The sequence below is a fragment of the Bos grunniens genome, chromosome 29 (genome assembly GCF_055505025.1).
Source record: "Bos grunniens cultivar Pamir isolate PY7600 chromosome 29, Bosgru_T2T1.0, whole genome shotgun sequence".
NCBI classification, from domain to species: domain Eukaryota; kingdom Metazoa; phylum Chordata; class Mammalia; order Artiodactyla; family Bovidae; genus Bos; species Bos grunniens.
This window is the reverse complement of record NC_141193.1, coordinates 35,008,778-35,026,634: the sequence shown is the minus strand read 5'-3', so window position 1 is coordinate 35,026,634 and position 17,857 is coordinate 35,008,778. Positions and strand designations below refer to the sequence as shown.

The 17,857-nt window shown below is 45.5% G+C and overlaps 1 protein-coding gene across 14 annotated transcripts in view; it reads left to right on the top strand.

Moving 5' to 3' along the window:
• TENM4 (teneurin transmembrane protein 4) overlaps positions 1–17,857 on the top strand; it is a 1,162,188-nt gene that overhangs the window by 475,038 nt on the left and 669,293 nt on the right. For all 14 annotated transcript variants that reach the window (XM_086385810.1, XM_086385811.1, XM_086385817.1 and 11 more), the window contains one exon: positions 2,815–2,870. The gene's annotated coding sequence lies outside the window, so the exon portion shown is untranslated. The remainder of the gene's footprint in view (positions 1–2,814; positions 2,871–17,857) is intronic.

The following is a 17,857-nucleotide window of genomic DNA, read 5'->3' as shown; positions in this document are numbered from 1 at the left end:
GTTACTATCGTGGATCTTTGAATAAGGAATTGCTTTCACGTCACATGTTCTAAACTTGGTTTTAGAAATTATGCAGCTTCCTATCAGAAGGTCCTTTTGGGAGCTTAAATACGCCTTGATAGGTCTAGTTACTTTGTGGAAAAACTGGTGACCCAACAGAACAGGATGACCCTGCCTTGGTTTGCAAACAGAACTTAATTGGTGGCCTTATGACATGGAATTGAAAACGTGGGGTCTGAGGAAGGCCAGAAGGGAAACTGAATACACCCACAGAGCCCAGGGTCAGGAGTAGGCCGTGAGGGCCCCAGTCCCGGGGTCCTCCAGTTACCAGCTGTGTGACCTCCAACAGCTTTCCTGACACATAATAAGCATCAGGTGTTTTTCCTGTTTCAGCTTTGAAACAGGATGGTCTTAGATTCCAAGGTCTGGCCACAGCAAAGTGAGGGAATTGAAAACAGCCTTCCCAACATAAGGCAGGAATCCTGCTGGGAGGAGCGTAGACATGGATAAGCATTTACAATTTCAAACATCAATTATTTTAATGACAATTAGAAAAAAGTATGGGCTTCCCTGGTGGCTCATACAGTTAGAAATCAGCCCACAATGTGGAAGACCCAGGTTCGATCCCTGGGTCAGGAAGATCCCCTGGAATAGGAAATGACAACACACTCCAGTATTCTTGCCTGGAGAATTCCATGGGCAGAGAAACTTGGAGGGCCACAGTCTACAGATTCGCAAGAAGTCAGACACGGCTAAGCGACTAACACATTCACACACACACACACAAAAAAATATATAAACAGTGCAGCAAACCTGTGACTGCATAGGTATTTGTACAAAGCGTGATTGTGATGAAAATTTCCCTTAAATTGTTAACAACTTTCTTTTTTGCAATTATAGAATCCATCCTAATAGAAAGGTGGTCTTCCATTGGGCTATAGAGAAAAGACGGAGAAACAAAGAACTCAGAAACATTTAAAAAATTGTTTTGGAGTATAATTGATTTACCATGTTGCGTAAAGTTTCAGGTGTACAGCAAAGTGGATCTGTTACACATATACACATAGACACTCTTTCTTATACTCTTTTCCTACATAGAGGAGCCTGATGGGCTGCAGTCCATGGGGTCATAAAGAGTTGGGCATGACTAAGCGACTAACACTTACTTAGTGTGAGAAGCTTTTTAAAAAAATCCATTAAACATAGAGTTAAGTAAAATATGTGAATTGATTTGGAAAGATTAGTATGTGGTAGTAGAGTAAGCCACCGAAAATCCAGAAGGTGGTTCCAACGTGACTGCAGCAGGCCTTGGACAGATGGCCAAACCTCCCTGCGTTACCGTTCTCTCACCTGTAATATCTCAGGGTGGTTATGAGGATCATAAGATAATATCCATAGACATCACTGGCTCACTAGCTGTCACATAGTAGGGACTCAAATATATGAGTTTCTTTCCCTTTTCCTTAGCCTCGCCTTTCTAGGTTGAAAGTGATCTCTGAGGGATCACTGCGCCAGTGCTTTCAATGCAGGGGGCTTGGGTCAGTCCCTGGTCTGGGAACTAAGACCCACATGCATTGCAGCGTGGCCAAAAAAAATAAAATAACAATGAAAGTGATCTCTGAGATTGCCCAGACTGGCTCCCTTACTTTCCATGTGATGTAATTGAAGCCCGATTGGGGAAAGACCAGCTCCTAAAGTCACATGCTCCTAACTCCACTGGTCTCAGACGTGTGCAATGCCTGGCAGATGTGACCACAGGCCTGAAAGGTCTTTGAGAAACTGACAAAAGGCATGGGAATGCAAATGAGTTCATTGCACGAGCCGCAGTCATGGTGGTGGGGAAGGGGTAGTCATGATCTGCATGGTCCTTTCCAGGGTAGTACATCTTCATAGCCCCTTCTTTGCAAAATGGTGAACTCTGTAATGATAAACTCTATACCAACAAAGGTCCATATAGTCGAATGTATGGTTTTTCCAGTCATCATGTATGGATGTGAGAGTTGGAAATCGTATACAAAGCCAAGCACTGAAGAATTGATGCATTTGAACTGTGGTGTTGGAGAAGACTCTTGAGAGTCCCTTGAACTGCAAGGAGATCCGGCCAGTCCATCCTAAAGGACATCAGTCCTGAATGTTCATTGGAAGAACTGATGCTGAAGCTGAAACTCCAATACTTTGGCCACCTGATGCGAAGAACTGACTCATTGGCCAAAACTGTGATGCTGGGAAAGATTGAAGGCAGGAGGAGAAGGGGACGACAGAGGACGAGATGGTTGGGTGGCATCACCAACTTGATGGACATGAGTTTGAGTAAACTCCGGGAGTGGACAGGGAAGCCTTGCATGCTGCAGTCCATGGGGTCATAAGGAGTTGGACACCCCTGAGTGACTGAACTGAACTGAACTGAAACTCTGTAGAGAGGGAAAAAATCTGGAAAAATACCCCCAGATGTTGGGAGTGTATTAATATAGTAGCATTTTTCTTTGCTCTGTTTCTCCTGGTATTCATGATTGCTTGCATTTTGACATCTATGAAAAATAAAAATAAATGCCAAAAATATTAGAAAGCTGAGTTTTCTGTACTGCAAGTTGGGAGATTTTGATGCACTTCTTAGCCTGTGACTATTATCACACTTCATTTTTTGACTATCACACTTCAGTTTTGAAATTCTCCTCCAGCTCCTAATCATTAGCAACTTCCCCAGTTACATGGGATCATACGTGGTTTGTAACCAATACTGTGTATAAAAACCTGTGCTGCCTTTTAGTCCAGTGGTCTCAAGGGATTAATTGTGATCATCTTCTTGTTTTGCAGATGGAAAAACTGAGAATCAGAGAGGGCTAGTGATCTCTTGGATACCTGGTCAGTAGGTAAGTGACAATGCTGAAAGCGAGCCTGAAATAAGGTCTATGTCTAGTCTCTGTGATTCAGTCTCTGCAGGCCCGTCTCCCCAATCTTGCGATTTTTCTGATTTGCGCAGTTCAAGTTAGGAAATAAGATGAGTCGGTCTGAGGCATTTGGGTATTATTTGCACTTGTGGTTTCTGTTTGTTCCCACTATTGAGTTGGAATGATTAACAAGTAGCTGTATGAAGGCTTCTTAAGCGTCTCCTGGCCCATCCTGGGAATGACAGTGATCTTGGGTGGCCTTGACCTGCAGTGGCTTGAAGCAGGGTTTCATTTCCGACCAGAGATCGAGGTCGGGCCACGGCATTGAGAGCGCTGAATCCTAGCCACTAGAGCAGCAGGGACTGTGGCCCATCAGCTGGGTAGAAATGAATTTCCGCATGGAGATGGAAAGCAGTGAAGCAAGTAAAGTCTTTATTAGAAGGAGCAAGAGGACGGTGCATGTGGACAGATACACAGGCGGGCTCAGAGAGAGAGATTTGCTGAGCTGCGCCCTGGTGGGGGTTTGAATCACTTTTATGGGGCATGTCTTCCTGGTTTCCTTTGGCCCATCATTTTGCTTCGCCTGGTCCTGAGTCTGCATTTGGTGTGTCTCAGGGTCCCCAGCTGTGTGTGTGCCCATCTCTTAACCAAGATGGATTCTAGCAAAGAGGCTTATGAGCATTTGATATCACTTACGCTGAGGTGATACCCCCTCTCTTTCGGCCTCCAAGGAGCCTTTCTGCACACATGTAGTTGGGAAGGTCTCCTTGATCTCGGGAATGAGGAGTATGTGGTCTTTTATCTGGGCGGGGCCCAGACTCCTCCATCCTCCTCCTTTTACGGAGTTTCTGCTGTTGAGTTTTTGTCCACAGGGGAGAAGCTGTGCAGCCTGGAGCCCACCCGTCTCCTGCCTCAGTAGGGTGGGTTAAAACCTGGCCCCTGCCGTGTGCCTAATGGGACATCACTGCCCCTTCTTCAACACACCCAAGACTTTGGTTCGTGGAGAACAGAGAGCCTTGCACTAGGGGCGGCAGGAGGTCAGGGTTCCTGTCACACAGCGAGCTGCTCTGTGACCTTGAACAAGCCACTTAACTCAGGGATACATTCTTTTTCAGACCATTTTTCCCCCCAGAATGTGTGTTGCTGGCCTCTGTGCCAGGCACTGAGGCTAACGAGATAAATACAACACAAGCTTTGCCCGGGAGGCACTCACAGCCCAATTTATGAGCTCCTCCATTTCCTCATTACTGTCTGATCATGAGAATTTCTAACATCTGCTTTGGAGTCTATAATCTCCAGGGCATTTTGTGATCTTCCCTGAAACACCATAAGATGGAAAGAAGTTGTTATTGCCGTTTTGCTAAGGAGAAAACTACAGCTTAGAGGGTTGGCCATACAGTGAGTGAGGCTTAGAGCTGCCCTTGAATCTACATATACTAGCTTCCAAGCCGGGACTAAAATGTTGGGGAGATCAGCAACCAGAAGGAACCTACCCTGGTGGAGAGATACTTCAATGCAAGGAGTACTTTCCTGCATCTAACTGGATAGTCCAGAAACCAATGTCTTCTCTGATTGAGAGTGAGTCAGCCTTGGGCTCTAGGTCTGCTGATAATCAGAGGAAGATATGCTGCACTCCCAGAGTCGCCTCCTTCGGGAGACTGCGATTCAGCATATCAGAGCGAGCCCGCCATGGTCCAGAGGGGCGCAGCACCCCCTCTTCTGCGGGACCGTCCTGAGTGCTGTTGCCTCCCACCAAAGCTTAATGATCCTGGGAGCTTCTGCTTTTGCAGAGTTCCCTGGCCTCGGGCAAGACATGGAGACTTGATAGAAATTAGAGGCTGTGCTGTTTGTTTGTGGGCATGACAGCTTCTGGAGCTGGAAGCTCTTGGACTCCCTCACAGTCTGGAATTTCAAAGAGTGCGTGAATCACCTCAGAGACTGGGCCTGGCTTTTCTGTTTCACAGTGTGTGTTGTACATTGTGAATTGTGGCCATCTTTGATGAAGATGATGTGTGTGATGTCTGGGAGCTGCAGGATTTGTGGCGAATGTGTGTGTGCCTGTGTGGGGCGTGGGGTTCTTAAGGAACGTGTGCGTGCACGTGTGTATGTGTTTTAATCTCTAGGAAGCAATTCTCATATGAAAAAAACAAAACACTTACGGGTGTAATTTTTCAACAGGACTCAGAAATGGGCTTTTAATAAGCATCATTAAACTCTTTGATTACAAGGGGAGGCCAGCATGCTTTCATCCTGGCTTAGATCACACAGCTCTCCCTGGCTCTGTTCTTGGGGGTCAGATGAAAACTCCTGCTATTCATACCGGTCTCTCCAAAGTGCCCCTCCCCTCTCTTGCCCTCCCCGGCCCCTGCCCCTACCCTGTGCTTTCTGATCTCTCCGCTTGGACCTCGACGCAGACGGGGCTGGTGTCAGGACTGACAGATGATAGCCGCGGGTACGCCTGGAATCTGAGCGTCCCGTGTCTCGCCCTGTCCCAGCAGGCAACTTTAGAGTCTTTGTTTAGGAGGTGCTCTGAGGCCAGAGATCCGGGGCCCCTTCCTTCCCCCCAGGGTCACTTACAGCCACTGCCACCCAGCAGGACTGTGAGTGCGTACAGACCCTTTCCTGCATGGATTGGGTTTCCCCTTGTCTGACACGGGAGGATGAGAAGCTGTGCTGAAAGACAGGTTTCTCTCTGAACTGAAAGCACTGCGCCAGGTCTCCAAAGGAAGCTGGTTCCCAGAGCGATTATCTTTCCTGAACTGAGAGCAAGGTGCTCTGTTGACAGGAAGCCCGGTAGGTTTAGCAACAGGCTTATCAGGCTGTGCTGCAGGAATGTTCATTCATGTCAACAGGTCTGGGTTTGTGCAATTCTGTTCTGAGACTGGTGTGTTCTGATTTGCCCGGGTCCTTCTCAGAGGCAGTGCCCCCCATAGGGTGTGGAGTTCTGCTTCAATTGTCTTTGTTCCCCGCATGGGACCCAGCCCAGGGGTACCTGGCCTGGGGCTGAGTGTGAGGTGTTTGTGGTCTACATAGAAGCCACTGGCTCCAGGCAGCAGACTGGTCCTGGGTGGGGTGTTCATGCCTCAATTAATATATCAGGCCCTCATTAGAGTTCTCTTACTGTACCAACTACTCATTTTCTCTGTGCCTTGGTTGGTCTTGGAGGGTCTGCCCTATCTGAAATGTTCTATCAAGTTCTTATAGGGTCTTGGGCCTCCCTGGTGGCTGAGATGGTATAGAATCTGCCTGAAATGTGAGTAGACCTGGGTTCAATCTCTGGGTTGGGAAGATCCCCTGAAATAGGGAATTGCTACCCACTCTAGTATTCTTGCCTGAAAAATCCCATGGGCAGTGGAACCTGATGGGCTCCCTTCCATGGGGTGGCAGAATCGGACATGACTGAGCAACTAAAACCACACCCACACACACGCATTGATTCTTATCAGCAGCTTTTTTGCAGTGGCCAACCTCTGGTCCTTAAGGCCCCAGTCTTTGGCTCAAAACTGGTTTAAAACCAGACAAACCACTGAACATTAAAGTCCTGCTACACCTCCCAGATGGGTATGCTGCCTTGACCTTGAGGCTGACCCCGCCAGCCTTCCAGAGCTGTGGCCACAGCCATTCAGTGTTAGTTCTCCAAATACCCTCAGTCATTGCTTTCAGGGACATCCGTTTTATTAAGAACCTGCTATGCAAAGCTCTGTGATAACATATTTGATATATTTTTTCTAATTTTATACCCATTTTCCAGATGGGATAACTAAGTTTCAAAGACATTAACATACCTGTAATGTATAAATAGTCAGTGATCATGCTAGGACTTGAACCCAGGTGTTTGGATTAGAAAACAGAAACTCTGCATTTCTGTAAAGCATATAGCATACAGTGGCTAGCAGAAAATAGTTGTCACATATTAGTGATACTTTTTTTAAAAGTAATTTTTTTGATAAAGCATTCATCACATTGTACCCTAATTGATGGTTCTTCTGTGGTCCTCTCCCACTGGACTGTGAGTTTCTTAAGAAGAGAAACTGGAGCCCCAGCCTCTAGCAAAGTATAGGATTTAGAGCAACTGATCAATAAATGTTTGAATGATTTAAAAATAGTCAGAATATCTCCTTGTGCTGGTTGTTGGCTATGTGCCAGGTGAAATGCCAAGTGCTCTGTATGTATATTATTTTGCTTAATTCTTAAAACAACCCTGTGAGATAGATGTTGTTATTGTAATATTCATAATAAAGAAAGTAGAGGCTTGCAGAGCTTTGGGTAACCTTTCTAGGTTGCACCGTTGCTAAGTGGCAGAGCTGGGAACGGGACCCTGGCTGACTGCCACCTGTGATGTCGTGTCTCGTCCAGATGCTCTGGCCTTCCCAGGATGTCCCAGCATCCCTCACATCCGTAACCGATGCCCAGGGCTCCTCCAGTGGCTTCCTGTGAAGCTGTCACTCAAATCCAGCGCCTGTTCATCCGAATCTGTGTGAGCTCTCCATCCAGAAGAGGCAAAGCTGGTGAAGGCTGGGGGGGCCACAGTCACATGTGAAAAACAGCGTGAAGAGCCACGAATAAAATAGACAAGAAAAGGGTTTCCTCCCGGAGAGTAAACCATCTGATTTATAAGACACAAGCAGGGGCAAAGTCGACATCAAAAGGTACAAGCTTCTGAGAACAGTGGTGAAGTGATTCAGCAGCGTTTTCTGGGGGCATCTCTTAGGCTCGGCAAGGAGGCTGCTGCAGACTCCTGGCGGGGGGTGAGGTCAGGCGAGGGGAAAGGCCTCGGTGCCTTGATCCCCGGGGAGGGCCTTCCCTTCTGAGACCTTCCCACAAGACCTCATGAACCGATGATTTATTTCATCATGGGGAGTTCATCTTATGCAAGCTGAAGAAATGGTACTCCGCCTTCATTGCCACAAGATAATTGACCCTTTGTGACTCTGTTCAGAGGGGAGCAGGAGCATGTGCTTTTAGTGAGCGTGAAGGAGCGGGGAGAAGGATTTGAGCTGGGAAAGAAAGGGGACTGCAGTAACCCCGGAGGCTGCCTGGGTGGGACTAGGATTCTGACTAGTCCCACTCGACTAGGGCCCACTTGGCATGAATCCAGGCAGGTTCTGTGTCCTGGGACTCCAGGGAGGTACACTGCTGCCTCATCTAAATGCTACGTCAGAACAGCTGCCTTGGGAGACCACACGTGAACACTCCCTGGCCAAGAGAAAAGTAAGCAGTGTGATGACATGGTGACGCAGCAGTTAAAGCCTTCATGGACGTGGCTTTGGGTGGCCACGGGCTTCGCTCTTCTGAAGCTTGGCCCTGTGCACCCCAAAATCAGTGGCGATACCAGCTCTTGCAGCTGGGTCTTGAGGGAACTTGGTCTTTTCCCCACGGCAATGATTTTTAACCATGCTCTGCAGAGCCCTAGGGCTTTAGTGGAATCCTCTCTGAGACTTCCTCTGGAGACAGGCAGACGATTCCCTGTTGGCTTCTGGAAGCCCGCCTTGCTCATCCTCCTCTCTCTGTTGCTCACTGGGCTTCCTTGTTGCCAAGACCGGTGTTTGGCTGGGTGCACTCCGTGACCGCGCCATTTGTTTACGGCCAACATTTGCTCTCATTGGCCATTGTGTCTGTTCGGATTGGTTGCTGTCTGTGCCATATCCATTGTTAAATATTTTGAATGTCACTCCTGCTTGCAAGCGTCCCTTTTGTGCAGAGCCAGAATGCCCATACCAGCTGCATCCCAACAGGGACACTTGGTCCCAGCCACCAGCCTATGAACCATAGGCTTCACAGAACCAAGACAGTTTTGCTCTCTTTGAGAAGTGCTTGGCTGAGCTTCCTCATTCATCCTAGGGCCACAGAGTCACCTGAATGTCACCAGCCCACGTGCCCACGTGAGGCTTGACGATTCATCTAACCCTGCCCACGGCCACCAGAGCAGAAGCCCTGGTTTTGCTGCCATTGCAGACCTGGGAGCAGGAGCTGGGCTTTTTCATCCCAGGCCCTGGCAGATAGCAGGCTTTACTGCCTGCCTGTGGATATGATTCCCAGATCCACTCAGCTGTGCCTTTCCGAACAGGCTGCTTTCTCAAACGAGCAGGATGTGCCAACTTTTCTGGCAGAATTCCTTATGAACGTTTGTTCTTTCCTTTCCCCTTGTCTTGGGGGAAAAAAAAAAGAAAGGCAAATGAAATGGCAGAAGAAATGTTCAATAAAAGTGCATGCATTTGAGCTGCAGGCAGACCACAATTTATATCTAGGCTCTGCTCCTGATTAGCTGTTTGACCTTGGGGAACTGGCTCAATCTTCTGGCCTCAGTTTCCTTATGTGTAAGGTGGGAATGTTGGGAAAAAATGACAACTACATTACCATGTGCCTGGCAGAGTTGTAAGCATTTCCCTGACCCCCTGCGGTAGGGAACCCTATCCTCTCCTCATCTTTCAGATGAGGAAATTGAAGCACAAAGCGATGGAGTGACTTTTCCAAGGTCACACAGCTAAATGGCGAAGCCCATACTCAAACCTAGGTGGTCTGGCTACAGAGTCTACACTCCAGACTTCTCCAGCTCTCTCTCAGGCCTGTGTGAGAACCGAGTAGCTCCCAAGTAAATGACTGGAGTTGAGGATGCTCTTCTTACAAGCTAGTTTTCTTCTCTTGTTCTGTATCCAAGAGAAATAGAAGAAAAGAAATCTTTCCTCTCACCGAGTACTACTCTGTGCTGGGTTCTACTCTGTGTGCTTTGTATGTGTTATCTTATGTAAATGTACTGTTTCCCTTTTTATTAATAATATTGTTCCAGGTGTTCAGATGAGGGGACAATAGAATGAGCAGCCCCGACAGGTAGTGAGCTCCCCATCGAGGGAATGATACAAATAGGAACAAGATGGCCTTTGTCAGGGCTGTGGTGGGGATTCTAGCCTTGGATTTTTCTTTACAAGGTACTTTTCATTGCTTGGTCCAGGATCTGATCAGTTCCCTGGGTTTTGACAAAGTAAAAAAAGAGTGGATCAGAGGAAGTCCCTTGAGCTGTTTCCAGTGCTTCGGTGTCTTCTAGAAATTATACACTGACCCTAACCGAGCAGCAGAGGCCAGCGAAGCAGTTTCTGCCTGTATCTGGAATTTATATGTTTGGGAATTAAGAAACCCAGATTCTAGTATAAGCTCTGCAATTCTTTGGGAAATCATTTAACCTCTCTGTACCTTTTGTTCAAAAGAGATATAATAACTTTAAAGACTTTCTATGTCTAAAGAGTAACACATGCATATAAGTTGGAAGTGCCATACCAATAAGATTTATTAGCATATATTGTCTCTCTTCCTGGTAACACCTTCAATCTTTATTCCAAAAAGTGAGTCAAGGGAAATTCTATCTCTTCTAGGGCTAGAGCCCAGGAGGAAGAGAGACTGAAAAATGAGAGAAATATAGCCAACTCATCATTTTTAGTTTAGAGAGCCTCCAAGCCTAAAGCAGAACCTCTAACCTAGGTAAAAGAGGAAAGAATGGAGAACTTACCTTTGCGTTTACTTGCAAACAAAGGGAAAGGGAAAGCTGATGGATTATGTGTTCTCAGTGGCTAACACTGAGTCTTTGTTGAGGAGTAAGGAAGCACAGATGACAAGCTATTAGCTAGGCAGAGAGAGGCAGAGCTTGTGCAGGAATGGCACGTATATAATATATTAACTTGGCTTCTGGAACCAGACTCTGGGACAGAGATTTGCGTGCAGAAAGTTTACTGGGCTTGCCCTCGGGATCAACACTTGTGCAGGAGTAAGGGAAGTGAGACTGGATCAAGGGAGGAATTGAATGGCTTCCCTGGTGGCTCAGATGGTAAAGAATCCACCTACAATGTGGGAGACCTGGGTTCAATCCCTGGGTTGGGAAGATCCCCTGGAGAAGGGAACGGCTACCCACTCCAGTATTCTGGCCTGGAGAATTCCATGGACTGTACAGTCCACAGGGTCGCAAAGAGTCAAACACGACTGAGCAACTTTCCCTTTCACTTTCATGTCCCAGCAGAGGCATCGACCTATCCCCCAGGGAGCTCTGGAGCTGGGACAGTCCTTCAGTGCCCTGCACTGAGTCAAGAGGAGTTGGCCTTACTGCCCTCAGCAGCAGCAGCAGCTGGGCAGGGCACCTGGGTGAGGCAGCTCCCTTGGGCAGAGGACCGTCCCTGGAGTGGGACTCTGCTGAGAGCTGTCAGCAAGCAGGACCAACTTGCCCAGAGCTGGGGGACCGAGTGCCTCGTCCCGAGAGCTCCTTTGAGCAGCACATCACAGCATCCTCTGCACATGGCGTGCAGGCAGCCCTTTCCTTACATCCCACTGCACACATCACTCATTCAAACAGTTCACATGTGGCCTCAGGATTTTTACAGATACCGTACTCCAGATAAATGTTATCAACCAATTGGAATTGGCTTGTGCAAAGGAACCTATGGCTCCCTTTGGCCCCTCCATCTGTAGGAGACATTCAGTGATGGTGTAGTAATGAGCCTCGTGTCATGATTGCTCTTTCAAGATTGGACGGTAGGCAAACCTTAGACAAGTTCCCTGACATGACGAGTGGAAAATGTGATTTTTAAAATATGTTTTCATGTTATTCCCTTTGACACCATTCCATTTATTTGAGCTCCGCCTTCCCTGGGGGCTCAGACAGTAGAGAATCTGCCTGCCAATGCAGGAGACCTGGATTTGGTCTCTGAGTCGGGAAGATCCCCTGGAGGAGGAAATGGCAACCTACTGCAGTATTCTTGCCTGGAGAATTCCATGGACAGAGGAGCCTGGTGGGCTACAGTCCATGGGGTTGCAGAGTCAGACATGACTGAGCGACAAGTATTTTTATTTTGCTTTTCTTTTATTAAATGCAGTTTTCCCCATGATTCTTTTCCTTTTCTTCTCTTTCTCTTTTTAAGTTTGTTTAAATTATTATTATTATTTTTTTTTTTTTTGGAGAAGGCGATGGCACCCCACTCCAGTACTTTGCCTGGAAAATCCCATGGATGGAGAAGCCTGGTAGGCTGCAGTCCATGGGGTTGCTAGGAGTCGGACATGACTGAGCGACTTCACTTTCACTTTTCACTTTCACACATTGGAGAGGGAAATGGCAACCCACTCCAATGTTCTTGCCTGGAGAATCCCAGGGACGGGGGAGCCTGGTGGCTGCCGTCTATGGGGTCGCACAGAGTCGGACACGACTGAAGCAACTTAGCAGCAAATTATTTTTTACTACATACTCTCTTGTCATCTCATCCTTTTTTATTTTGACTATCATCCACTTCAGACATCACTTCTTCACCCAGGTCACTTGCCAAACCAGTTCATCCGATTCACTTCTCTAGTATCCAGAACAACAATAAATGATATCCATGCTTAGCCCATGAATAAACAGATGCTTGGAGAGGTTAAGATATTTTTTGAAGAAGAGACATCTTTCAAGAGACTGGGGGTGTGCTTTTTCTTAGGTCTGTTAACTCCCAAAGTCTTTGTCCTCTTTTCTCCCCCTTTGAGATATTTGTCAAGGTGATCTCTGGATGACTCCAGGTTCTCCTATTTGAGTCTCAACTGTCAGAATTCTACAGACTTCAGTTGTTAATCCTGTTGGTCATTCCAAACCATTGCAGAGTGAGGGGAGCCACCCTGCACCACTGGGTGGGTGGTGCCCCTTCTGCTTTCCCTGAACAGGGTAACTGTAGAGTGCTGGGGCAGCCTGGCCTCTGGGTCCACTACCTATCCATGTCATTGAATTCCGGAGATGCTCCAATGGTGGGGAACCTTTGGGATTATAAACTCATTGTCAGGGTCGATGGGATGTGGCTGACACTGAAGCCAACAAATGACTTGTTGTGACTCTTGATAAATGAGACTTCAGTCGGTCCAGCTGGCCACCTGCCAAAAGCCTGGCAGCATCACCGAGGACCCAGGTGGGTCCGAACGCTTATGCTCTGATCTGTCATCTGCCTTCACGGAAGATGCATTTGGTAAAGGAAGATTTTTTTGCTTTTAACTGAGAGCTGGTTCCATCAGAACCGAAAGGCTGTGGTTAAAGAGCACCTGCAGAGGCTCCTATTCTGTGCCAGGTATGAAGCTAAACCCTTGGAGATACAAAACTGAAACCTGTGTCCCCATCCCCTCACCCTTAATATGTGGGCTGGTGTTTTTAACGACTGTGTGGATGGAAGATGCGGGCCCCCTACCACCTCCCGATGCTGTAAGGCTACTGGGCTCTTACGGTCCGTTGCTTGATTCTGCCCTCCGACCTAGAGACCGCGACTTCTTTGTGCGGGGAGGACCTTACCATCCTCAGAGTGAGTGGAAAGAAAGTCTGACTTGAGTCCTCACTCCTCTCTATGATACAGGTTTTCTGTGTGATCTTGGACCAGGCACTTGACCTCTCTGGGCCTCAGTGTTACCTCCAAGTCATTGTAGAACGTAGTCACTGTAATGCCTCAAGTGTTGGGGAAGTGCCTTGTATAGTGCCCTGGACACAGTAGGCACTAGATAATGATATCATGTTTTCCTTTCTCACCCCCACTTCCTTAGCAAGATCAGTGGAGAAGTTTTTCTGGACACCGATGACCTCTAGAGCAGGAGAGTTTCCTCCAGCAATGCTTCCAGTCTGCGCTGGATGATCCAGGGTTGAAGGGATCTTTGATCTCCATCTGATATCCTTTCTCACTGCACCCCAAGGGAGCAGGGCACACCTTCACTGCCTCCTACCAGCCCTGACTTGCAGAGAACTCCTTCATTTGCCGATTCTTCACCACCACCCCAATACTCCTTCTGAGTGGGATGTCACCAAGATTGCTCAGAAGAAGTAGTGATGGCAAGAGGAAGGGGTCCCTGTGCCAGGAGCTGGCTCTATGAAAACAGAACACTTTTTTGCCCTAAGACTTAAGTCTTCTTGTTTATAATGTAGGGTAATAATACTTCCTTTGCGGGCACTGCCTGAGGATGGCATGTGATAACACACATGAGAGCAGGTTTTGAAACACACACGTGATTTGTGGTTATGGATGGCGTCTTTCCTCATGAGTTTCCACCTCTTGGTCTGGCCCTTTCACCAACAGCTCCCAGTACAAGTTGCCAAATTATCTGGACTATGCAGATAACTCTCCAACAATCTGTTCGCGATCCTTCCCAAAGAACTTGTTTTAGTTATTTATGCTTATTGACATGTCTAAACTCCAGGATATTTAAGAGCAAGGTCTGGTCTTAATTCGTCTTTATCTCCAGGAAGTAACAGATCGTGTCATCACTGTTTGAAGAAATGAAAGTTGATGAACACTGGGTACCTGTTACATATCCGCCCTGGGCATGTAAGGTCTCATGTAATCCTGCAGTAACTCTAGGAAGCTGATACTATTCCACTCTTGAGAAGAGGAAATTGAGGCCCAGAGAGGTGAAGCCACTTACTCAAGACCGCACAGCCAGTAACTAGCAGAGTAGGGACACCACATTCACAGCCCTCGACTCCAAGGCTAGTCCTCTTTATGCTGAGCTTGCATGTTCGCACTCTCTCTCCTTTCCATATTTTACTGCACAAACATCATTAAAACAACAATAACAGGGAAAAAATAAAATTACCTTCCATTTCCCCACTTGTAGCAAGTCAGCTGTTTCCATTTTTCCACATCCCTGCTGTCTCTTTTTTGCATATATTCTTTTTTAACAACAGCATTATTAAGATAGAATTCACATGCCATTAAATTCACCCGTTTAAGTTGTACAATTCAGTTCTTATAGAATATTTACGGGGTTGTGTAACCATTGCCACTCTCTCATTTTAAAACGTTTTATTACCCCCAAAAGAAACCTCATCCTCATTACTAGTCACTCCCCATTCTCTGCTCCCCCCCACACCTAGCCCCTGGCAACAGTTAATCTACTTTCTCTCTCTAGCCATTGCCTATTATAGACACTTATATAAGTAGAACCATATAATATGTTGCCTTTGTGTCTGGTTGATTGTACTTAGCATACCATTTGCAAGATTCATCCATGTACCAGTACTTCATACCTTTCTATGGCTAATAATACACACACACACACATACACACACACCTCATTTTATTTGTTTGTTGATGGATATTTGAGTTATTTATATATACTTTTTTGCTATTATAAGTAATGGTGCTATGAACATTTGTGTACAAATTTTTGTGTAAACATATATTTTTAGTTCTTTGGGTTACATGCCTGTAAATCACATTGCTAGGTCATACTCTATGAGAAGTGTATTCAGGAACTGCCAGTTCGTTTTCAAAAGTAACTATACCATTTTACAATCCCACCAGCAATGTATGAAGTGCCCAATTTTTTCACATCCTTTCCAACCCTTTTCATTCTCTCTCTCTCTGGTTTTAGCCATCATCCCGGATTTGAAGTGCTATCTCATTGTGCTTGATTTATGGACTCTCAATTCTTTTTGGTTCATCTCTGTATCTATTCTGATGCCAATATCAACCTCTGATGCTTTGATTACTGTGACTTCAGAATAAGTTTTGAAATTTTAAAAAGTGTGTGTCCTTCAACTGTGTTCTTTTTAAAAACTCCTTTGGATATTCTGTGTCTCTTGCATTTGTATATGCATTTTAGAATCCACTTACCAATTTTTTTTTTTAAGTTACTTGGGCTTTCAATAGGAAATGCATTGAAGCTGTAAATCAGTTTGGGAGTATTGCCATCTAAATGATATTGGTAACTCAGGAAGTAAAGAATCTGCCTTCAATGCAGAAGAACCAGGTTCAAAGACCTAGGTTCAATCCCTAGGTTGGGAAGATCCCCTGGAGGAGGGCATAGTAACCCACTCCAGTATTCCTGCCTGGAGAATCCCATGGACAGAGGAGCCTGGTGGGTTACAGTTCATAGGGTTCCAAAGAGTCAGACACAACTGAAGCTACTTAGCACACACACAGCACCTAAATGATATTAAGTCTTCCAATTCATAAACGTGGTATCTCTCTCCTTTTCTGTGGTATTTTGTAATATTCAATATTATTATGCATATGATATATAAAGAATTCTTGCACTTAATAAGAAGTCTTTAACTTTAAAACATCTATTCCTATTTTATTCTTTTTGATGTTGTTTCAAATAGAATTATTTTCTTGATTTCATTTTTTGACTGCTCATAGCTAGTATATAGAAAGCAAATGATTTTTGTACATTGATCTTATATCCTGCAAAAAGAACTTGTTTATTAGTTCTAACAGTTTTTGTGCGTTTATTAGGATTTTCTATATATGATATTTTGTCATCTATAAGTAGAGAGTTTTATTTTTTCCCTTCCCTAAACTGGATGCTTTTTTTTTTTTTTTCCTTGACTAATTTCCCTGATTAGATCCTCCAGTACAATACTGAATAGAAGTGGTGAGAACATATACCTTGTCTTGTTTCTAATCGGAGGGGAAATATTTTCAACCTTTCACCATTAGGTATGCTATTAGCTGCAAGATCTTCAAAGATAGTCTTTGTCAGGTTGAAGATTCCTTGTATTCATTGTCTGTTGAGTATTTTTGTCATGAAAGGCTGCTGGATTTTGCCAAATGCTTTTCTGTATCTATTGACAGGATTGTGAGATTTTTCTCCTTTATTCTCTGAATGTGGTGTATTACATTGATTGGTTTATGTTAAGCCAACTTTGCATTCTTAGGAAAACCCCACTTGATTATAGTATATAATCGTTTTCATATTTGTTGGGTTCAGTTCAATGGTATTTTGTTGAGGAATCTTGTCTGTAATCATAGTTCTTTTTTCTTTTTCCTTGTGATATCTTTGACTGATTTTGAGAGTCATGCTGACCTCATAAAATGAGTTGAGAAAGGCTCATCATTCCGTGTTTTCCAAGAGTTGATGAAGGATTTGTGTTAATCTTGCCTCTTTTTTTTTTTTTTAAAGAACTTTAGAAAGTCATGATGAGGACAAAACTTATGACAGCTCACAGTTTTGCCTTCTCATGTGCTTATGTTGGAAGAGTCTATGACCCCAGAAGCTTGATGTTAGTTGAAAGCCTGAAAATTTCCCTCTGAGTAGGAGAGTGGGTCTCCTGTCATAATGTCAGCCAAGGCATTCAGTGGGAAATGGGTGGGCAGACAGACGTGGCTCCTGCTTTTTTCTTTTTCTTTACTGTCTTAAACATTTCTGCACAAATGGCTGGATGAATACTCCACTGAAGCAAAACCTTTTCCTCTGAAACAGCAGATTGGTCTGTGGACCACATGCTGAATAAGACCTATGCTTATATCATTATCTCCCCTGGAACCCGTCCTTGTCCTCCTAGAAAATCAAAATGTCCACACATATTATTAATAGCCTGGCATCCAGGTTAACAAAAGAGTTGAGTGTTTATTTCTGTAGCTTTTTAAGATGTGAAAGTGAGGAAAGACTACTCCCGATTGAAATTGCTTGGGACAAGAATCAAGAGTCTGAGACTTCACTGTGTTGTAGGGCAGATAATGATGATGTTCAATCCCTGAGCTTTTCTAAAGATAAAACACTCTGAATGGTGGTCATTCAATCATGCCTTCAGTCACCTCATTAATTCATTCCGCAATTCCATACTGAACTCCTTTTCAATGCCAGGCCCTGTGCTGAATTGTCAGGACACACAGATGGAAATGAATTTCAATTCCAGGGGAATACCCAGTCTGGTGGGAAAGGTCAGACTCTAAGCAAGCAGTTACTACCATGCATGATCATGATCATAACAGAAGCATAACAGAAGGTCACAGGAATGTAGAGGGCAAAGATACTAGGGGTGTAGAGTGTCAGAGGAGATATGGTCCACAGGGAAGCTGGAAGGATGCGTAGGAATTGGCCTAGTGGAGACCCAAGAAGAACCAGGGGGTCACTGAGAGCAGTGTCTCCCCTTTCAGAGTCATTCACCAGGGCTCGAAGGAAAAGCACTGAAAGATGACTTGGAGAGACCCCAGGAGGCAAATCCCAAATCCAAAATGCTTGTGTGCTTTTTGAAGAAGTTGCAC